Raw genomic sequence first — 17,249 nt, 5'->3', positions numbered from 1 at the left:
AATGCAAAGAAGAAAGCCAAGAGATCAGAGCTAAGAGCCTTACCCGCCTGCTGCAGTTAGCCTCTTCAGCCAAGAGACCTCTCCGAAAGAGACCTACTTCTTGTCTGTTTGTCTTTATATAGACTTTCTGTTCTGCCTTCTCATTGGTTGTAAAACCAACCACATGACTGCCTCATCACTGTCTGTTGGCTGTATCCTTGAATACACAGAGATCTACCTAGCTCTGCCTACCAAGTTCTGGGATTAAAGGCGTGCACCACCACCACCCAGCTTTTGCTATGGCTCTAATAGCTCTGACCCCCGGGCAACTTTATTTATTAACATACAATTAAAATCACATTTCAGTACAAATGAAATACCACCATACTGATGGTGCATCCAAATCACCCAGAGGGCTTTGACAACCCTAAGTGTTGCTTGGGGAATAGGGCCCTAGAAGTTCTGAGTGAGTAGGTCTGGGGGGACATTTTCAACATCCCCCTGGTAATGTCGGCCCAGAGGAACACCCTGGTAATGTCAGCCAGAGAAGCATCCACCAGACCACTCCTTCTGAGACTTGGCTACAGATTGGGATCATCTGGGGAACTGAAAAGTTAATGATGCCTGGATTCTGCCCTAGGGACTCTAATTTGAATCGAGTATGGCTTGAGCAGTAGGTACTTTTAAAAGCTCCCCAGATGATTGTAATGTGCAGCTTAGTTGGAGGTCTGCTAATGATATTGGGGGTGGGACACACATGTTAAGAAGAAAGAGGGGTTCAGAGATTCGGAGTGTATGAAGGGGTGACGCACCCTGTGAAGGTTCTCAGATGAAGTCGTGTCTCACCCAAATGAAATGGTGCTGGGGAGCCGTGAGCAGGGATGCTTAGTACTATGTCTGTACCAAAAAGGACCACAGGTGGGCTTCACCTAGCATGTACGAAGACCTGGGCTAGCGTCGCTCTATTGCATAAAGCAATAACAAAAAGCTCACATGAGATTTTTTTTTCCCCCGTCAAACTACGGATTGCTGCTACCCAAATCACACAATAGCTAGCCACCCAAGAACATCTGGCTGGGGCCTACAACAGCTGCCTGACACACTGTGACTACTAATAGACCCACTCCTGTGGTACGCCCCTGTGACCGATGTTTTTTGTTTCGGCACAAATGACACATACTCCTTTCTTGATTCTGAGCATCCTTTTGCCCAGCCTCCTCAAGAAGTACTTATAGTCAGATGAAGCATATGTATTCTAGGCCCACCACCATTTGACATTCCCTGGTCAATGCTGTCCATGAAGAGCTTCTCCCTTTGTGTGTCTATTTTATGTCGACAGCTTCCTTCACATGACACTTGTCTTGGACTGTGATAACGAATGGGTGTAGAGCAGACTTGTACTCATAGTCACAAAGCACAGAACTGAGTAACAACAGCTTTGCCTAGCAGGGGTTCTCAGCCCTGGGGTGGAGGGGGGTGGTGCTCGAATCAACCCTCTATGACATCAGGCATGTATATTTATTAGAGTTCTTAGTTTTATACAAGAAACTCTGGCAAGAAGGCTCAGTAGGTAAGGACACTTAGAGCTGAGCCTGATGACCCAGGTTCGATCCCTGGGTGGTCCCACCATAGTGGAAAGAGAGAACTGACTCCTGCCTGCTGCAAGTTGTCCTCTGATCTGCACATACTTGATATGGCACAAATACGCACATGTGCGTGCGTGTGTGCGTGCGTGCACACACTCTCACGCACTATCTTGAGTATGCGCGTGCTCTCTCTCTCTCTCTCTCTCTCACACACACACACACACACACACACACACACACACACACACACACAGAGAGAGTGTGTGTATTTGCTTAAGTAGAATCCTTTCACAAATGTTGACTCTAGAAGCTCTTGTCTGTTAGTCAGCGGCCAGGACCTGAGGTTAGCTGCTAAGGTTACAGTAAACTGAGAACAGTATGGAAGGCAGTCAGTCCGACCTGATGTTTCCTTTCCTTACTGAAGGTTTTGTGAGTGGAAGTGATGGAAGGAGTGTGCTACAAGCGAGCAGGAACTGCTGAGGCGGGGCGGCTTCTGGGCACGTGTGGAGCGGGCAGTGAAACTGTGCAGACAGCAGAGGGGGTCGCCCAGTGAAGACCTGGTCCACCTGCGGGTCTGACGATGTCTGGCCTCCTCACCAACTAGCTGTACAACTCTGGGCCACTCCAGTCTCTGCAGCTCAGTCCCCCTGCTTCAAAGTGAGGATAATGGTGAGAGAACCCTTATGGGATCGTGGTCAGGATCAAGTAAGAAACGACATATAAACATCAAGCCATCATCAAGAGTAAAGGCTTAATGTGAACTCATAAGAATACACACATATTTGAAAATCTAGAAAGTACTTGGGTAAATCACTAATAATCATGAAACTGCATGTGCTCGCCACTGTTTTAAAAAAGGTTTTCCCTTGACATGAATGACATTGGCTGCTACTACTTATAAGGGCTGTGGACTGGTAGGGGTTTTTGTACATTACTATATTTTCTTGAGCGTGTAATTTGGGGAGATAAATCATAACCACAAAGCAGATGGTTTATCAAATTCATTTGTTAATTTATTTCTTTATGCATTGATTAAATGATTGCTAGTGCTCAACACTTAATAATTATTTGTTGGTTAAAAGAGTGAGTAAAAGAGCCAGGTGGTGGTGGTGCACACCTTTAATTCCATCACTCAGGAGGCAGACGCAGGCGGATCTCTGTGAGTTCGAGGCCAGCCTGGGCTACAGAGTGAGTTCCAGGAAAGGCGCAAAGCTACACAGAGAAATCCTGTCTCGAAAAATAAATAAATAAATAAATAAATAAATAAATAAATAAATAAATAAATAAATAAATAAATAAATAAATAAATAAATAGTAAGTAAGAGTAATTGAACTAAACATTTTCTTGGGGTCCACTATGTGCTAGATACCGAATATGAGGGATATAAAGTTGAATCAAACAAGAACACACCCTCAAAGAGCTGGTAATGCAATGACATGTTTCTCCCCTCCTCTCCTCTCCTCTCCTCTCCTCTCCCTCTCCCTCTCCCTCCCTTCCCCTCCCCTCCCCTCCCCTCCCCTCCCCTCCCCTCCCCTCCCCTCTTCTCTCCTCTTCTCTCTCTCTCTCTCTCTCTCTCTCTCTCTCTCTCTCTCTCTCTCTCCCCCTCTCTCTTTCTCCATTTACCTCAAACCCATGAAAAAAGGTGGGCATAGTGTCATGCACCTATTGTCCCAGTGATAGCAAGATGGGAAACAAACAGGGACCATCTCAGGGACCAGCTTACTTGGCCTGTGTGGGAAGTTCTGAGCCAATGAGAGATCTGTGGTCCTCTGATCTTCACATGTACACCATGCACGTACTTTCCCCCACATACACAAGAAGGGGGGCAGCTCTGAGAGCCAGAGAGAGCAATTTGTCCTAATCATTTTGAAATTTAAGCTGCACCATCCATATGGATGAAGTTGGCCCAGGAATATCCACATTACCCCTACTTGATTATCCTATTGTTAGCAAAGACCGTAGAGGAATTTCACAACTGTGTCCAAAGGTTGGCCACCCAATTTGATAAAGCAGGAGCTTCTCCCTAGAGTTGTGAATCACGAAAATCCCATCAAGGGAAGATGGTGGACTTATGAAAGAGCACGGAGGCCGGGCTGCCCCCACAGGAAGGAGAAGGAGCCACCATGGCTAGGCAAGGATCATTCTCCTCTGCACGTGCGCCTTGAGAAAGCCATCGGAGAACTCCCTGACGGCAAAGAAACAACGTTGCAGGGGGCTGAGAGCGTTTCATTCCTGGCCAAGCCCAGGCCCCTTTTGGCTTTTACCTTGGTGAGCTGGGAAGAGGTTAGCCAAGGTATAAGCACTGGTTTCTAACGGATAATAACACAGATGTGGAAGGGGACTGGTGTCTGGTGTAATCCACTTGAACATGCAAGCCTCTGTAAGCACACAAAGGCCATTTCATTTTTTCCCCTCTCCTAATCCCACCGTTTCATTGTTTGTCTCATATTAACTACTTACCACGGCAGATTTTACTTCTTGGCAAACACATGGCTGAATTTTATTGCTTGTCTGTGTGTGTTTGTTAGTCAACCACCCTGGGGACACAGTAACGTTAGACTAAATATTAGTGGAGTTTTCTTCCAGATTTTATGGACACAAAACTTTATGTTGATTGGAAGAAATGTTTCTCCACTTCACTAAACTTGGGACTTCTTCAAGAAAATGTCACTGGACAGAGTAAAATCTATTACTGGCACCAGCCTCGCTACTATTGTATGGAAAAAAAAAATCAAAACAGCAATGCCAGCTATTAAAACGGGTTAAGCTTGTTCCATCTACTTTTCCATTGTTTCCTAAGTGAGTTCAGTTGTAAGCAAAAGAGACAATGGAAAAACAATATGCTATTCCTCTCTCTCTCTCTCTCTCTCTCTCTCTCTCTCATTTTTTGCAATGCTTGGCACTGGGCTTCTGTGTAGATTTGAAGCAGACCTCAGGAGGGCGGGTAAGTGACTGGTGGGAGCTGAAGCCCCAGCACTGACAGCCAGCGACACTCTCACATCTTGCCACACGCTCTTGGCTGGGGACCCAGTGTAACGCTTTATAAAATATATCTCTCTCTGGAACATGTGTTTCTTCTTTGCATTAAGTATATGAGAAGGAGATTCAATTAAGCAAAGACTTTACCAGAATTGATGGGTTTTGAAGATGTTCCGTCTCAGAAGAGGAACATTGCCTTGTTAAATCTAATGAAAACAGTTGGCCTACTAGGTTCTAAAGCACCATCAAAAGTCACTTTTTTTTTTGATATGTGAGATATTTACTGTGTATGAATCTTCTTTCACAAAATTTAGCATAAAAGTAACTGGACATTTTCCATAAGCCAGCTTCCGTTCGTACTCTGAGATTCCATTCTGCCGGACTCATGGGGCAGAGAAGTCCTAGGGCCAAGATTGTGTCTGTCAGGACAGAAAGGCTATTAAAGACTTTTTTTTTCTACTCTCCTTCACACCATTCCTCAACCCCACCCCCACCCTGGGTTTATTGAGACTCATTGACAAACATTGTATGCATTTAACACATCCAACTTTGAGATTCTGAAATGGATATACATCATGAAATAATGACCACAGTTGAATTAACACACCCATCAACCCAATGAATTATAATCATTTTTTGATGTGCATTGAGAACACGTCAGATCAATTCTCAACCCCCTGTGTTTCTGACCTATGACCTTGAAATACCTGCCCCTTGGGCATGGCCACTAGGGACCCTTAAGACCTTGGATGCACATACTTGGCTCTTTCTTCATCTCCTTGTGTCTTGGATGCTGAGATCTTGGACCAGGCAGATCAGTGTGGGACATAGCTCAGCTTTCCCAGACCCTATGATAAATCTCACATGGTTGTAACTTAACCCCCAAATAAATTCCTTTGCTCATTAAATAGACTCCATGGATTTATCCCACTAATCACACTTTGTCTTTTTATGGCTGGCTTGTTTCACATAATATAACGTCCACTACAACATCCATGCTGTCACAAACACCAGGGTTTACTTCTTTTTTTTTCTTTTAAGGCTGCATAATATTCTAGTATACATCCATGTATCATTTTCCTATTTATTTATTGACAGACAAGATAATTTTATATATTGGCTACTGTGAAGAATCCTGTGAAGAGCATTATTGTGCAGACATCTCTTTTAGATGTTCATGGGCTCTTCACCATAGCCCATCTGTGAAGCACAGGTTTCAGTTTTGAATATTACAGTTTCAGGGCAACAGTAGCCAGCTCAGGTAGTTTAGGTATGACTCTAATGAAACTGGAATTGTTTAAGATTTAAAAATTCTACTCCCACTTACTCTGTGTTGGATGGATTTTAAAAATAGGCATTTTGGCCGGGCGGTGGTGGCGCACGCCTTTAATCCCAGCACTCGGGAGGCAGAGCCAGGCGGATCTCTGTGAGTTCGAGGCCAGCCTGGGCTACCAAGTGAGTTCCAGGAAAGGTGCAAAGCTACACAGAGAAACCCTGTCTCGAAAAAACTAAAAAAAAAAAAAAAATAGGCATTTTGGTAAAAATTGTTCTCATATTTCCCCATCTATTCCTATCAAAGGGTAGTCTGTGAGACTATCTACTCTTGATAACAGTTACAAAATAAAAATACACAAAATTGTTATTCATTATATATATTATTATCTTATAATTATTATTAGTTATGTATATTAACTGCTATATATAATATGTATTATATAGATATATAATATGCAGGTATAGATATTATATAGTCTATAGATGTAGATAATAGATTTCTCACACACACACACACACACACACACACACACACACACACACATTCATCTCTGAGGACTGTTTGCCATAAATCTTACATGAATTATTTGGCAAAAAGGCCCATGAACTCAAAAAGCTTTGCATGACAAAGAAAACAATCAGCACAATAAAGGACAGCCTGTAAAATAGGAAGAAAGCTTTGCCAACTACACACCATATAGGCAGTTCATATCCAGTGTATATATACATAAGGAACTGCAAAGATAACACCAAATCACCTAATCAGTAAACGAGATAATGAACTGAGCAGACAATTCTAAAAAAATACAAATGGTAAATAAATGCTTAAAAAGAAAATCCTGTCAAGGAGATGTAAATTAAAAGAGCTCTGAGATACCATCTGACTCTAGTCAGAATAGCTAGTGCCAAGAAAACAAATGATTATGTTGTTAACGAGGGTGGGGGTGGGGAGGAACCCCTGCTGATCAGAATGTAAGCTTGTGCTACCTTATGGAGACTAGTGTGGAGGCCTCTTAAAAAACTAAAAGCAGAACTACTGTATTGTAGCACGAATCTTAAAAGGTCTTATTAATAAAAACAAACCTGAAGCCAGGTATTGGGGTGAATGCTGGAAGATCAGAGAAGCAGAACAAGCCACAGCCACCTCACCTTGCCAATTCCTCAGCTGATCCTATTTCCTCAGACTGGAAGCCTCTGAGTCCTCATCCAAATAGATCTCAGCTGAGCTTCTGCTCAAAAGCCTAAAAGCTTAACCAGGCTCCAAGTTCCTGGTTTTCATGCCTATATACCTTTCTGCTTCCTGCCATTGCTTCCTGGGATTAAAGGTGCATCTCCATGCCTGGCTATTTCCAGTGTGGCTTTAAACTCACAGAGATCCAGATGGATCTCTGCCTCTGGAATGCTAGGATTAAAGCTGTGTGTGCCACCATTTTCTGGCCTCTATGTCTGTATCTAGTGGCTGTTCTGTCCTCTGACCCCGGATAAGCTTATTAGGATGCTCAATATATTGAGGAACACAATATCACCACACTGTGTGACCCAGCTATATCATTCCTCTAAGTCAGTGGTCCTCAACCATCCTAATGCTGTGGTCCTTTAATACAGTTCTTCATGTTATGGTGACCCCCAATCATAAAATTATTTTTGTAGCTACATCATTTTTTCCTACTGTTATAAATTGCAATGTAAATATCTGGGAAAGGGTCGTTTGAACCCCAAAGGGGTCATGACCCATTTGTTGAAAACTGCTGAACCAGATACTATCCCTTCTAGCAGATATGAAACTCACATTCTTCTCAGCGAGCAGTGAACTCTGTCTAAAACCGATCACGTACAGACGGCAAAGCAAGCCTAGCAAATATCAAAGAGTGAAAGCATTTTATTTTTTATCTGATCAGATCATCGTGTAATAAAACAAGTAACCAGTGCCAGAGACAACACAGAAAATTGTAACACAAAATCTAATAGGTCTTTTAATAAAAAACCTGGAGCCAGATACTGGGGTAAATGCTGAAAGATCAGAGAGACAAAGAAACAAGCCACTGCCAAGTCTCATCTTGCCAACTCCATGAAACCTCTGTTTGAAAGCCTCTGAATCCTCAGCCGAAAGGGGTCCAGCTGAAAAGGCTTCAAGCTGAAAAAAGGTTCAGCTGAAAGAGGGCTTTAGTTCCTGTCTCCTCATGCCTTACATACCTTTCTCCACCCAGCCATATTACTTCCTTCCTAGTTCTTGGATTAAAGACATGTGTGCTTCCCAAATACTGGTGTGGAGGCATGAAATCTCAAGTGCTGGGATTAAAGGTGTGTGACTCCCAAGTATTGGGATTAAAGGTGTGTACCACCACAGCCTGGCTCTGTTGCTTCCTAGACTGAATGAATCAATCTCATGTAATCCAGGGTGGCTTTGAACTCACAGAGATCACAGAGATCCAGAGGGATCTCTGTCTCCTGAGTGCTAGGATTAAAGGTGTGTGCCACCACTGCCTGTCATGTATGTTTAATCTAGTGGCTTGTTCTGTTCTCCAATCTCCAGGCAAATTTTATTAGGGTACACAATAAATCACCATATTTACCCTTTTTTGTCTAAAATAATAAAAGAAGGTTATAGCTAATATAAGAAAAACTATATGCAGTAAGTACAATAAGTGTATACAATATAGACAATCAAGAATTATGTTAGCAATGTCCAGTCCATTAACATTTGACAGATTCAGGGAAAACACTCCATTATTTATCCTATTTTGGTGAGTCCAAAGTGTATCTAATTCACTTTCTATCCTAACTTGTATTAATTCACTTCCTATCCTAACGTGTATTACTAACTGAAAACTGTCTTTTGATGTCATTCAAACTTATACACTTTACACCTCTTTAGTGAGTTTCTTTTCTGAATTTGTTAACAAGGAAAACTATAACTATCTAGTCTTCAACTCCCTCAAAGACCAGAGAAGGAAATAATATTTACTGAGTAAGCAGGAAGTGCAAATAAACGGCTTCCAAAAAATATGAGAAATGACAGAAACAGCTGGCTACCTGGACAGTCACCCAAGATTTCACTGCAATGTTGGGGCATCCATCTTCAGCCTACAGGCCTAGCATATCTGACAGATTTATCTGTGAAGCAGGATTTTCTAAAGAGCCTTCCTACCTTGTCTTGGCAAAGTTTAGCAGTCCTTTTTTTTGTATCTTGCTTGTCCCATTTGGGTAGCATACTGTCAGAAGTCAAGGCAGGGGCATTTTCTTACCTAGTAGCTAACTTTTGCCACAAAGAAAGCAAACTCCATATGGAGTTTTCTTCAATGCCTATCATCTTCTTTGAAGTAGATTTGTGCTGCCAGGAGCAGACATGTTTCATTGTCATAAAAAAAAAGAATCCATGTTATTAAAACATATTAAATGCTATATTCTGTAGATCTCTAAAGTGCTTGAAGATGATCTGCCTATCTAAAATATATAGGTTTGACCTTGAAAACTATGTAATATGACTAAAAGTTTGATTGTAATAAATAACTACTAACATTCATTTCTTTATATCCTAATTAGTTGGTAATAATAACTTTCAGTTTGCATTACATTGTTAAATAAACTGTATAGGTACAATACCTTGAACAAGATTAGGAATGTATGGACAGTATATCCTAAGAAAATTAATCACAAATTTGAATCAGTATACAAAATTTATATACAATATACAAAAATCCAATCCAGCCGGGCGGTGGTGGCGCATGCCTTTAATCCCAGCACTCGGGAGGCAGAGCCAGGCGGATCTCTGTGAGTTCGAGGCCAGCCTGGGCTACCAAGTGAGTCCCAGGAAAGGCGCAAAGCTACACAGAGAAACCCTGTCTCGAAAAACCAAAAAAAAAAAAAAAAAAAAAAAAATCCAATCCAATGTAAAATATTTAAAACTAGTAGTTGCTTTTTAAAAGTAGATTCAATAATCTACCTTTTGTCTTATCATATCCATATTCTCCCTTTTTTCAGAGTAGATTCAATAATCTACCCTTTTATCCTATCATTTCTAAATCTCTTCTTTTAGAGTAGATTCAATAATCTACTTTTTATCCTATCATTTCTATATAATAAATTTCTATATCATATCCCACTTTCTTCTTTTACAAAGAGATTAACTATGACCAATAACAATTTTTAACCAACCCCTAAACAAAGACAAACATCCATAATCCACTTTTTTGGAAATGTGGACAGAGTTTTCTAGGCTACTTCCTGCTGAATGGGGGTGCTGGTAGTCTTATGGGGACACAAAGAAAATGTAGGATTATGGTCAAGTTTTGATTGGAGTAGTCTGTGAGGCTGTATCATCTCAGCTACCCATCTCGAAATTGTCCTGAGCAGTTTGTAGTCCAAAGCTGACCTTTGAGTGATGTTTGTCAGCTTAATGACATTATCATCATCCATGTGGAATCATCATTGTGGGGTCCCATCATCTTTTTGGAGACTTCAAAGGTCACTGTTAGACGTGGTCATGGTTTACTGCAGAAAATCTTTTTCATGGGACATTTTTTCTGGATGATTTCTCCTTTTTCTTCAGATGTCTTATTTGTCCAGTATTCTTCAGATTCCTTAGCCTTCATTCTCCTGACAGACAAAAACAAAACCCTTCTCCAACCCTAACTTTGGGGAGGTTCCAAATCTGATCTTTATCAATTTTTATTTATGGTTTCTCCTTAAATTTTTGTTTTATTTTCTAAAGGTGTTCTATCATCCAGAGCAGTATGGTTTCTTACAATGGGCATTAGGTTCTTTAATTGCTCTGGGAGGGGGTTTCTTTTTCGATGACAGGAAATAACTGAACTGAATTTGAGATGGGAGCCTGTGAAAGACCCCTCAGGGAGTTTCTTCATGGAAAAGGCAAAGGATTACCTTGTCTGTTCCTTGTTGATCTACATTCGTTAGTACAATGCCTGCCTTTGCCACACCTTCTGCATAATCCAGAAGGGAAGGCCTTTCTACTGGGTTTATTCCTCTCAAAAACATTGTTGCTAGGAATGCCCTATTTACAGTCCCTTTTTAGGTGACCTTGTTTACAGAAATTGAAACATTTGACATTACTGCTTTTCTTCAAACCTCTGGAAATCACCTCTCCTATCCAAGCATCATCATGATTATGAGATTCAATATTTATTATATCTTGGATCCATTCCTCCAAGGGTGCTGATCTTGCCTTTAATGGCCTAATTACCCTTTTGCATTGTCCATTAGCATTTTCAGAAGCTAGAGATCCAATTATTATTTGTCTAGCTTCTGAATTTGGTATCGTTCTATTTACTGCTAAAGATGTCGTTGTTTCCTTTCCTTCTCCTTCTCCCTCCCCTTCCATCCAATCCCTTCCTCTTCCCTCCCCCTGTCTAGCTTTTCTTCCTTCTTTTTTCCTGTATTTGTCATACATTGATATGTTTGTGTGTGTACATGGGGATGTGTGCATATGGAGGCCAAGGATGGACATATTTCTTTAATTGCTCCTCAACTTAATGCTTTACTTTTTTGAAAAAAAAAATTAGCTTTTGTTCATGGAAATTTCATATTCATATACGATGTATTCTGATTTGTCTCTCCCCCTTTTCCCTATCAAATCCCCCTCTTCTCTACCAGTTCTTTTTCTAGATTCATGACTTTCGTTTCATGACCTGTTTCGTTTAATCAGGGCCTCCCTCCTGTGTGAGCATTGTGTTGGAACTAGGCACTGGAGCCTGGTGAGGTAGCCAGTGGGTAAATAACTGAAAGCCAATAACAAAGACAACTAGGGCCAGCCCCGTTACAGTCTTTTCCCAGAGTTCCAGAAGTGACACTACCAGCAGTGAATTAATTAACCTGAGGGATTCTCGAATAAATCTACATACCCGAAACTCTTTAGTCCGTTCGTCTGAGTCGGTTCTCTCTCCATGCAGCTTCTTTTCTGCTCTCATACTTAGCTCCTATTTTGCCTGGTTCTCTCTACATTTTCCTGCTCTTAGTTCTCCTTCTTTAGTTCTTCCCATCTTAATTCTACCCCCACCTGGTTCTTCCCCGTCTTCCATCTCGTTCCTCTAGTTCTCCCCCTAGTTTCCGTGTTATGGGTTTTCAGTTGCATACCCATACAAGCAGCAGTGCTTTGACCAGGCTTGAATGCTTTCAGGGTCAAACACAGAGGTGATAAGAGCCACACAAAGAGCACTAAGTGTCAGCTATCATTTACAACCCAAAAGGGGAAGTAACTAATGGGGAATAGAATCAACTGAGGGCTAAAGTCAGTTAATGGATCTAAAAAAGGGAATTTATGTGCTCGAACTATATTCTTAGAAGTGGTTAGTTAAAATGTTAAGAGCCCATAATTCACTAAGTCATGGGTGACAATAAAACTGCCTTATTTTCCTTTGGAGCCGTATCTGTCTCAGCCTAATCTCAGCTGTGCCGTTTTCTGGCAGGGTGGGGGAAATGAACACGGTGGCCAGATAGCCTGTGTCACAGCTTGACGTACCTGGTATGTAAAAGCCCTTTTGTTCTGAGTTAAATGTTAAAGGGGAAGTCTAGAGATACCACTTGGGCTATGGGAGAAATGAAGGTTTAAGTTTAATTTGCACAAGAAACAAGGCTTTGTACCCAACTGCCTGGCCTTGGCAGTTGTCCTGGTATGGATATTTACATTATTTTCAGGAGACTAGCAGGTAGTCTGGATACTTACCTTATCTGCAGTCTGTCCTTGGATATTTGAGAGATATCTCAGATAAAATACTTTCATCTGGAGATGGTCCTGGCTAGATGCTGCTAATGATGATAATTACAGAAAGGCCTGAAATTGGGGGTCTTGACTGTGTCTGTTGTAGGCACAGCTAGAGGAAGTTATCCAAATACTTTAATTGCATAGGGGAAATTGTGCCCAATGAATGATCAACACACTGTTCTAGGAATGGAAAAGCTACAATAGCACATGAGAAATTCATAGCAGGAAACGGCTAATTTTCAAAAGCCAGTATCGCTAAGACTCCTCAAGTCTTGGCTTTACCCTCTGGAAAGGTCCTTGGCTTCTTCCAGGTGTAGCTTTGTCATAGTCAGCTAAATTCCTACTTCATATTTCTGTGTCCCGCAGCAAGGCAATGATTCCCCTTCTCCCTGAATCTATCAGTAATAGGTAATTCATCAAAGAGGGGTAGGACTCCCTGACCCTCCCCACCTCCCCACTTCCCAAACCCTGCATCCATGTGTGACTCTTGACAGGCTCATTCTTTTGCAGACCTAGTGCAGACATTTGCAGCTGCTCTGAGTTCATGACTGTAGTGGCTGTGTCTTGCCAAGTATATTGTGTATTGTAGTCCTTCTCCTTATCTTCTGCAATGCTCCCTGAGCCTTAGAGGAAATGGCACGCATGTCTTGTTTAGAGCTGAGCCCTCATCTGTCACTTATTCTCAGCATCTTCTTGAGCCATGACTCTGCATTTGCCACCATTCATTGGAAAGAAAGGATTCTCTCTGCAGTTGTCTGCAATATGGACATAGATATTTAGAAGACAGTTTGACATGCTCTCAATTTAGCTAAATGACAATACTTAGTTATCTCCAAGGGCCTATGTGTTCTCCATCATGGAGTTTTGTTCAGGCTTATAGTGACAGGCATGGACTCCCTCCTGTGGAGTAGACCTCAAGTCCAATCAGGGAGTAGTTGTTCACCTCTATACCAATCATAGTGGTTGGAATGAGTAATGTCCCTCATGGACTCAGGCGTACTTTGCCTCTAGTTAGTGGTGGCATTTGGGGAAGTTTAGGGAGGTACAGCCTTGTGGATGGGCCTTGAGAGTATGTATATAGCTTCACCCTTTGTGGTAGTTTGAAAGAAAATGGCCCCCAAAGGGAATGGCACTGTTAGGATGTGTGGTTTTGTTGGAGTGAGTGTGGCCTTGTTGGAGGAAGTGTGTCACTATGGAGGCAGGCTTTGAGGGCTCACATATGATCAAGCCACGCCCAGTACTCAGACCACTTCCTGTTGCCTGTGAGTCAAGATATAGAACCATCAGCTCCTTCTCCAGCACCATGTCTGCCTGAACACTGCCATGCTTCCCGCCCTGATGACAATGGACTAAACCTCTGAACTGCAAGTGAGCACCACAATTAAATGTTTTCCTTTATGAGAGTTGCCATGGTCATGGTGTCTCTTCACAGCAATAGAAGCCCCAACTAAGACAATTTGTTTCCAGTTCTCTCTGCTTAGTGCTTAAGGTTGAAGATGTGATCGCTTAGCTTCCTGTGCTTGCTGCATGCCTGCTGCCATGATGGATTGCTATCCCTCTGTAAGCCCAAGTAAGCCGTTCGTTCTATGAATTGCCTTAAATGTGAGTGTTGTTTTATCACAGCAACAGCAATGTAACTAAGACACAGTGAGCCACCACTGCACAAGTAGGTCCTCGTCCCCTGAACTTTTGGAACAAGTTTTCTCACTGAACCTGGCACTGTGTCTGGCTATCCGATAAGCTTCAGGGATCCATCTGTGTCTGTTCCCCAAATGCTGGAGATGCAGATGCATACCCCCATGTCTGGCTTTCTATGTGAAAGTGTTGGTGATCCAAACCCAGGTCCCCATGCTTACATGGCAGGCATCTTACTGACTGAACCATTCCCAGACCCTTCTTTTATTTTTACTTTACCAACTTAGCCACCCTCCCAGCCTGTTTATTCATTTTTGAGACAAGGACTCCCTATTCTGCCCAGGCTAGGCTCAAACTCATGATCCTTCTCCTTTTGTCTCCTGAGTGTTAGGATTACAGGTCTCACCACCACAGTCAACCTTAATCCATTCCTGAGAGACCAATGAAGTCTTTGAAAAAAAAAAAAACAAACAAAAAAGTGTAGTTCGTTCATAAGGACCATTGACCTAACCATCAGCCAAAGGCCCTAACTCCTAACATTGCCACATTGGGGAAGTAAGCGTCAACATGAGCTTGGCTTTGTTTTTCTGGGCATCAGTCACACTGGAACCATTGAAGGTCTGTGCAGCCTTGACAAATCTGCAAGATGCTCTAATGAACAAACTCCTTTGCCTCTTTTCAACACTATAGGCATTTTGGGTTGTGCGATTGTCTGCTAGGGTAGGGTAAGGAGTGCCGCCCTGTTCATCACTATAGAATATTTAGTATGTCCTCCTGGATGCCAACTAGTAGCTCCATCCCCAGTCGTGGTGCTAAAAGCAATGTCTCTAGATAGTACCCTGTGTCCTCAGGGGATCTACAAAGAACCACTGAGCATACCACCTGACCTCAGGGAAGATGTGCATTCCTAAGTGAGTAAACATGAGCCTCCCACCTCTGCATCCTTACAGCGAGGTCATCTATTTTACTCCTGTACACTGGGCTATACCTGTTGCTTTTTATTTCTCTCTCTTTTTTTTCTATTTCAGTCAAAAACAAGTTCAGCAAGTGTGTTGTTAAAATTTTTGAGTTTCTTATTTCTATGCTGTACTTAGCGGCACTTTAAAGAGATTCCAGGGAGAGTGTGGCTCTCTGCGATTCCCATTCGGTACTGGTTTAAAACTCGGCCTCCAGTTTAGAGCAATTCCATTGTGTGTAATTTCCCATTTTCTGTAATCTGTAAATATATGCATGGTGAACATTATATTGCTGATGGATACACCTAGCATGCTAAGTGTAATTACTTCTGGATGTGAAGAAAAAAAAGTTAATATAATTTTGTTTTTAGTGGACTTTGCAGTAATAAAAAAAACTCCTCCCGGGGAAATTCATAGCTCATTCTGGCTTATGCAATAACCTGACTGACATACATGCCCAGTGAGCACTGCCCCACTTAGGCAGACCAGAGACTCCCCGATGCTTTCTACAGACCTACAAACGTAATCTGTGTGCTCTGGCAGCTCGCTCTGTCTTTTTTCAAGAAAAAAAAATGTTACTGAAAAATTGCTTGAAAATGGGAAGCAAATTATTCCAAGAAATGTACCTCGAACCTGTGGACGAATATGGGGTATGGATAAGGGGTATATTTTATAAGGCTGGCTGTTACTTTTTCATATATGTTTGCTTACTGGAACCCAAGAGCATATATGGTTATTTTATTTGTCATAACACTAAAATTATGATAAAAGCTATAAATTGACTGCAAGAGCTATAGCACAAGATGATCCTGGAATAAATAACAAGACTTTGCCAAATTATTTGATTAAAAGTGCCATCCTTCAATCAGAAATCTCCGAACCACCTCCATGCAAACACTGTAGTGTGGTTAGCTTTCTATCACTGTGTCAAAATACTCGAGGTAAACCATTTACAGAGAAGAAAGGTTTACTTTATTTCATGGTCTAGAGGTGTCAGCCCATGGTTGCTTGGTTCCCTAGCCTTCAGATCTGTAACATGTAATGGAAAAAGCTTCTCACTTCATGCCTGCTGGAAGCAGAGAGTGATGGGAAAAGGGCCAAGATTCCAATACACCCTCCAAGGGATGACTCCAATAACCTAATATCCTCCTACTGTATCCCATCTCTCAAAAGTTCAACTACTTCCCAATAGCTGGGGACCAAGATTTTAACACATTGGTGTTGGGGCAGGCACTCAAGATTCAACCCCTACCCCCACCCCGACACACACATATGTGCTTTTTCTTAAGGGTCAGACTGATCCAGAAATCAGGGGTTCCAGGAAGAGGGCATTCTGTACTAAAAACATGATTTTGTTCACTGTAAAAGAAGGGGAAGGTGAAAATTCAGTCTCAGTTAGTGTACTTGTCCCCCGTCGTGGCCATGTTATATTGAAGACAGACAGACAAGGTGATAAGTGGTAAGAACAGAGAGATTAATAATACAGGTATTGGGGTGCGACATCTTTGGGGACATGATCCTTAAGCATGCACATGTGTCTTAGTTAGTTAGGGTTTATATTGCTGTGAAGAGACACCAAGACCATGTCAACTCTTATAAAGGAAAACATTTTTTTTTTTTTTTTTTGGTTTTTCGAGACAGGGTTTCTCTGTGCAGCTTTGCGCCTTTCCTGGGACTCACTTGGTAGCCCAGGCTGGCCTCGAACTCACAGAGATCCGCCTGGCTCTGCCTCCCGAGTGCTGGGATTAAAGGCGTGCGCCACCACCGCCCGGCAAGGAAAACATTTAATTGGGGTGGCTTACAGTTCAGAGGTTTAGTCCATTGTCATCATGGTATGACATGGTAGCATGCAGGCAGACATGGTGCTGGAACTGAGAGTTCTGTATCTTTCAGGCAACAGGAAGTGAACTGGGGCACTGGGTGTGGCTTGAGCATATTTGAGACCTCAAAGCCCGCCTTCACAGTGACACATTTCCTCCAGCGAGGCCACACCTCTTACAACAAAGCCACACCTCTTAATAGAGCTACTCTCTATGAGTTTATGGGGGACAACTACATTCAAACTATCACAGCATGGAAAACTCCATCACTTACCTAAAAGTGCCATGTGTCATTATGAG

Source organism: Peromyscus californicus, unplaced genomic scaffold (genome assembly GCF_007827085.1).
Source record: "Peromyscus californicus insignis strain IS unplaced genomic scaffold, ASM782708v3 Scaffold_13__1_contigs__length_99412109, whole genome shotgun sequence".
NCBI classification, from domain to species: Eukaryota; Metazoa; Chordata; class Mammalia; order Rodentia; family Cricetidae; genus Peromyscus; species Peromyscus californicus.
Note: the sequence above shows the minus strand (reverse complement) of the source record.